The sequence below is a fragment of the Prionailurus viverrinus genome, chromosome B3 (genome assembly GCF_022837055.1).
Source record: "Prionailurus viverrinus isolate Anna chromosome B3, UM_Priviv_1.0, whole genome shotgun sequence".
Classification (NCBI taxonomy): Eukaryota; Metazoa; Chordata; class Mammalia; order Carnivora; family Felidae; genus Prionailurus; species Prionailurus viverrinus.
In genome coordinates this window covers 83,474,130-83,480,055 of record NC_062566.1, presented here as the reverse complement: position 1 = coordinate 83,480,055, position 5,926 = coordinate 83,474,130, and the positions used below count along the sequence as shown (strand labels likewise).

The following is a 5,926-nucleotide window of genomic DNA, read 5'->3' as shown; positions in this document are numbered from 1 at the left end:
AGGTTATGATCTCACGGTTTGTGGCTTTGAGCCCCACATTGAGCTCTGTGCTGACAATATGGATCCTGGAGTCTGCTTCAGATCCTGTGTCTCCTTTTCTTTCTGCCTCTCCCCCTCACTGTCTCTCTCTCTCTGTCTCTGTGTCTCTTTCAGTCTCAAAAATAAAATAAACATTAAAAAATTCTTTTAAAAAGGTATCTGGCATGTAGCAGTGTTATTATTACTAACATTATTATTGTTACCCATATTAGTCACTTCCTATAGGTATGACATAGATTCAGGGTATAGTTTTGTGCATTTTTAGCCTTATTTAAATGGCACATGTGTTTGTTCACAAAGACTGCAAACTCGCTCTCATTTGAGCTTTTATTTTTGCCTTTTTCAGAACCACCAGAGGCTGTCTCCTAGACAGGTGAAGTCACTCATCTCTTTGCAGCTGTGTGCTGAGACTTGGCAGCCAGTATGTAAGAGACCCTTGGAGGAGATATGTCTTGTATCAGAATGAAATTTACAACATGATGCCTTGACTACTGATGCTTTGGGCTGACTCACTTTTTTCCTCAGTGACTAACTCCTTTAGTTACTCCTTCCCCTACCTATGGATTGCCTATGTGGATTACTGCTTTCTTGCCTCTGTCTTGCTGTGAATTGTTTGGTTCCCGGGTCTGGCCTGATGGAATTTCATCTTCCATTCCTGGGTTCGAGGAATTGGATACTGCTTACCTTGCTGACCTGGAGGCTAGTCCTTGTGTCCTGATTTTTGATTCTTACCTGCCCTTATATTGCTGATGACCTCCGAGTCTAAACATCTTCCTGGTTATACTCAACCATCACAACCAGTCCTCCCCAAGAGACAAGAGCCTTTCCTGAAAAATTGGTGTGGCTGACATACACCATGTCAGGTAAGTTTGCATTTGGTAGTTTGTTCTAGAGGATTCCAAGAAAATTCTATGCCTCGCCTCATGGTTCATGTGGTGTGAGTCAGTGGGTATTGTTTAACCACAAGTAAAAAGTGGGTTTGAATTTCTGTCCTTGAGACTGGATACTTCCATTGTGGGGGTGGGGTCAAAGAACAGTTCAGAGTGATCTGCTGAATCCATACATATTCTTTGTCCCAAATGGCAGGCACTTTTTATTTTGTTTTCTTCAACCACAAATCTGTGTAGCACTGCGTGATTTTCTCCTTCTTGAGAGAGTAAGTTTTTGTTTGTGTCACAAACTCAGAGTCCTTGATATGTTGACAGGTACTGGAAATGATGGGATTGGAGAGCTGACAGGTGACTCATGCATATGGATGTCTTCTGTGATTATACATAGCAATTTATCTGGGGTTATTTATGGTAGCATTGTCACGGCGATCAATGAGCAGTAAACAAGGCTCTCAAAGCCACAGGCAGGGTTTTTACAGCCTCTGACCAACTGTGTTACCTCCATTTTAAAAAGCAAGTTTGATGATTAGCTTATTGAACTGAAGAGTCTTAATATAATTCTCTTTTTTTCCCATAAAACTTAAAAATCATGATGAGCTACAGAAAGTCCGATGAGATGGAAAAGAACTGAGTTTGTGGTTGAAGCCAGAATTCCAGGCTTCACTGAGTGGTTCTATGACCTCGGACCAGTCACCCATTTTGAGTCTTAATTTATCCATTCTTTTTGGGGGCTTAATAGTGTTTGTTCTAGCATAATTCATGAGACTGTTGTAAGGAAGAAATTAAATGATGAATATGAAAGAGTAGTACAGCATGCCCACGAGAAATAAGCCTGCACACAGCATTCTGTGAGAGAGGCTGTGCATCTGGTTCTGCTCATTTTAGGCACCAGAATCTTGACTTCATTGCTCAGGAATCCATATACAGTAATACTTTGAAAGGGAGGTTCTTAGCTTAGATTTTAGGAAGATGACAAAAGGATTCCATGAGAATGATTGAATCTACACTTCCTAATGAAACCATATACACTCGACTCTCCATCAGCTAAATGATGGTAAATTCAATACTATACAGGCTATACAAGGATCCTCTGGCAAATCTAGTTCTTTACACTAAGCAGCTGATAAGACCAACTCCTCAGTGTGTCAAATAAGATGCTCTCAGGTCTGTTCTGCTGCGGATACCTCTGTTTAGCTATCGTTAGCTGATACCTTCTGTATTCTGATCCTGGTGGAATTGACTGGAAGTTTTCAATTTATCATTTTTTCAGGAATCATTTCTAGTGGCATATTTTTCAATCTCTGATGATGTGATTGATCAAAGGTCACTTTGCTCATTATTTTGATTTAGAAACTGTTTCCTTCTCTGTAAAATGCTGCTTTTCCAAGCTGTGGAAACCCAAGATTTCTGCAAGTTAGTGAGTCTATAGAAAGGAGGCTTTTAACTAGAGAGACGAAACGTTACCTTGGTGAAGTGGATAAGCTACTGTGTGCTTTCCTCATCCTACATGAAGATGTACCCTGGGTCCTCTGGTTCATATGGGTGGGGGACCTGCCAAGCAGAGGAGCTATGAATTCCCTCACTCCTGTATTTGGGTTCTCCAGAGAATCAGAACCAATGGGATCTCTATCTTTATCTCTAAGTCTATTTCTAAGTCTATCTCTAAGTCTATCTCTATCTCTATTTCTCTCTCTCCCTATCTCTCTCTCTCTCTATCCTCTCTCTCTCTCTCTCTCTCTCTCTCTCTCTCTCTGTCTCTGTCAAGATATACCTCAAGCAGAAAGAATGAATTAGCTTTTCCTCTAACTTTTTCTTTGATCCATGTCCTCTGTAGATTGAATGATGTCCTACACTAGAGAGGGCCCTCTGCTATACTCAGTTCAACAATTCAAATGCTAATTGCTTCTAGAAACACCTCCACAGACACATCCAGAAATAATGTTCTACCAGCTATCTGGGCATCCCTTAGCCCAGTCAAGCTGACACATAAAAATAACCATCATACCTTCCAATTCAGTAAGCCACAGCATTACATCCTAAACCCTGCATTGGTCCTGTGGCTGCTCCATAACTTGGGCTTGACTTCTGCAGTTTAAAAGTTGGGTTTCTAGTTGAGCCACAGAACTCAGGACTCTCCAACTTTTAGTAAAGAGTCCGGATGAGTGCCCTCCCAAGCAGTAGTCCTGGCCCTGACCTTCCACAGTTGCCAATACTGGAAATGGATTTAAAAAACAAACCTCTGCCTGCAGTTCTTTTTCTAATCTGAATTTGCTCTTTTTCCCCGCACTGGGCTGTGTATGTCCTCCATGAGGTAAGAGCCTGTGTCTGTTTTTACGCAACATCATTTCCACAGAGTCTATCATGGTACAGAAAAAATAAATGTACAAATGAGTTGGTTACATGAAAATTACAAGAAATCCAGTGAACATATAAAATATATTAATATTACACTGATAATTAAACACTAATTACAAATCACTTATTAATTAAGTTGCATATAATGTGATTTAATAGAAAGAGGTTATTAAACTAGATGACTTGAATTCAGATCTTAGCTCTGACTTAATAGCCGATGGCAATTTATTAGCTCTTAAAACTTTGATTTCATAAGTTTCAAATGAAATGATACAGGTAAATGCATACCAGACCATTTGACAAGTAATAATTTCTCAATGAATGCTAGCTTTAATTTTTGCATTATATCATAGAAAAGAAACACTTTATTTTTCAAAAAAAGATAAAATACTTAGTAGCAAATTAGTGTGTGTGAAAATTTACATAATCTTTTTGGCAATAAAAATCAAAAGCATTAAAATGCGCTTATTCTTTGATCATATATTTTCATTTTTAGGAATTACTATAACAATAATTAGGCATTTCTAAAAATATGTATGCAAAGAATTTCTGATAACTCTTATTTATAATTATCAGAAGGGGACAATTAAATATTCACCAATAGGTGAATTTTCTAGGTAGGTTTTTAGTATTACCAAATACATATATTTTTAAAAAATGTTTATTTTTGAGAGAGAGAGACAGAGAGACAGAGCATGAGTGGGGGAGGAGCAGAGAGAGAGGGAGACACAGAATCTGAAACAGGCTCCAGGCTCTGAGCTGTCAGCCCAGAGCCTGACGCGGGGCTTGAACCCACAAACCGCAAGATCATGACCTGAGCCGAAGCCAGATGCTCAACCGACTGAGCCGCCAAGGCGCCCACAGATACGTGTATTTTTTAATGCGAAAACCCCCATAAAAGGCCCAGTGGAAAAGCAGACCACAAACAGGAAAAATAGGGTACCATCACTACTCAGATGAACTAATGGCCCTTGTAAACGGAGTATATCTAAAACCATAGCCCCGATTAAGTGTCCAACTTCAGCTCAGGTCATGATCTCATGGTTTGTGAGTTCAAGCCCCATATGGAGCTCTGTGCTGACAGTGCAGAGCCTGGTTGGGATTCTCTCTCTTCTTCTCTCTCTGCCCCTTCCCAACTTGTGGGCTCTGTCTCTCTCTCTCTCTCTCAAAATAAAACATTTTTTAAAAAGCCCTACACTTGTGATTGTTTTCAATGTTTTCTTTTCCCAATGTTCTTATTTCTGTAAGTTACACCATTTAGCTGAAATCCTTTTTCTTCAGAGTACTTACACTCCATATTATATAGTTATTTACTATCCACTTCCATTATTAGTATGTTAGTTTCATGGGAGCAGACATTTTAACTCTTATGTTCATAGTAGTATTGCCAATACCTAGAACAATGACTAGCACATAGTAGGCAATCAATAAATATTTGTTTCTTTAAATTGTTTTTTAATGTTTATTTTTGAGAGAGAGACAGAGCATGAGCGGGGGAGGGGCAGAGAGAGAGGGAGACACAGAATCTGGGACAGGCTCCAGGCTCTGAGCTGTCAGCACAGAGCCTGACACGGGGCTTGAACTCATGAGCCGTGAGATCATGACCTGAGCCAAAGTCAGACGTTCAACCGACTGAGCCACCCAGGTGCCCCAATAAATATTTGTCTCTTAATTGCCTGAATGACTACTTAAAATGCATTAACTAGAAAAGGATGACAAAAATGTTACAAGTGATTAACTCTTGAAGGCAGAATAGTAGTATTTATTTGTCTGTTTTTTTGCCCTGTCTGCAGACAAATTTATCCCCGGGTTCTAGGGCATGTGACAGCCGTTTGGCTCAGTTACCGGTATAATGGGACTGGGGCTGAATTTGACTTCACTATGGTAATGGTATTATTTTTAGAGCTCTTCTATATTTTGCAATTTTCTGTCTAGTTAGAAGAAATTAAAATTGATATAAAGAGCCTAACTTATAAATCTACTGAAATAATGTACACTATTGTTTTTAATGGTCATGATGAAAAGCAGAGAATGAAACTGAATAGTTTGCTATATTAGGTCTGTATTATTAACATATCAGCAGAAGATCAATCAAATTAATCATAAAAATTGACAGCAAAGAAAATCATTAAGGTCAACTATAATCCCAGTGAAATAACTCCTGAGATGGCAGTGTACTGTTCTTAGAGAAATCTTGCTTCATAAAAACTGAACCAGTATTCTTTTTTTAATTTTAATTTTTATTATTTTTTTAATGTTTATGTATTTTTGAGAGGGAGACAGAGCACAAGTGGGGGAGGGACAGAGAGAGAGGGAGACACAGAATCCAAAGCAGGTTCCAGGCTCTGAATGTCAGCACAGAGCCTGATACGGGCCTTGAACTCGTGAACTGCGAGATCATGATCTAAGCCAAAGTCACACGCTTAACCAATTGAGCCACCCAGGTGCCCCTCTTTTTTTTTTTTTTTTTTTTTTTAATGTTTATTTATTTTTGAGAGAGAGAGAGAGAGAGCACGAGCAGGGGAGGGGCAGAGAGAGGAGACACAGAATCTGAGGCAGGCTCCAGGCTGTCAGCACAGAGCCTGACATGGGGCTCAAACTCATGAACTGTGAGATCATGACCTGAGCCAAAGTTGGAGGCT

The 5,926-nt window shown here is 39.5% G+C and overlaps 1 non-coding gene across 1 annotated transcript; it reads right to left on the bottom strand.

Moving 5' to 3' along the window:
- Positions 1-5,065: 5,065 nt before the first annotated feature.
- Positions 5,066-5,168, bottom strand: LOC125169333 (small nucleolar RNA SNORA5). Its single transcript, XR_007153641.1, has one exon. It is a non-coding gene; the product is annotated as a small nucleolar RNA SNORA5 (small nucleolar RNA).
- Positions 5,169-5,926: the final 758 nt, after the last annotated feature.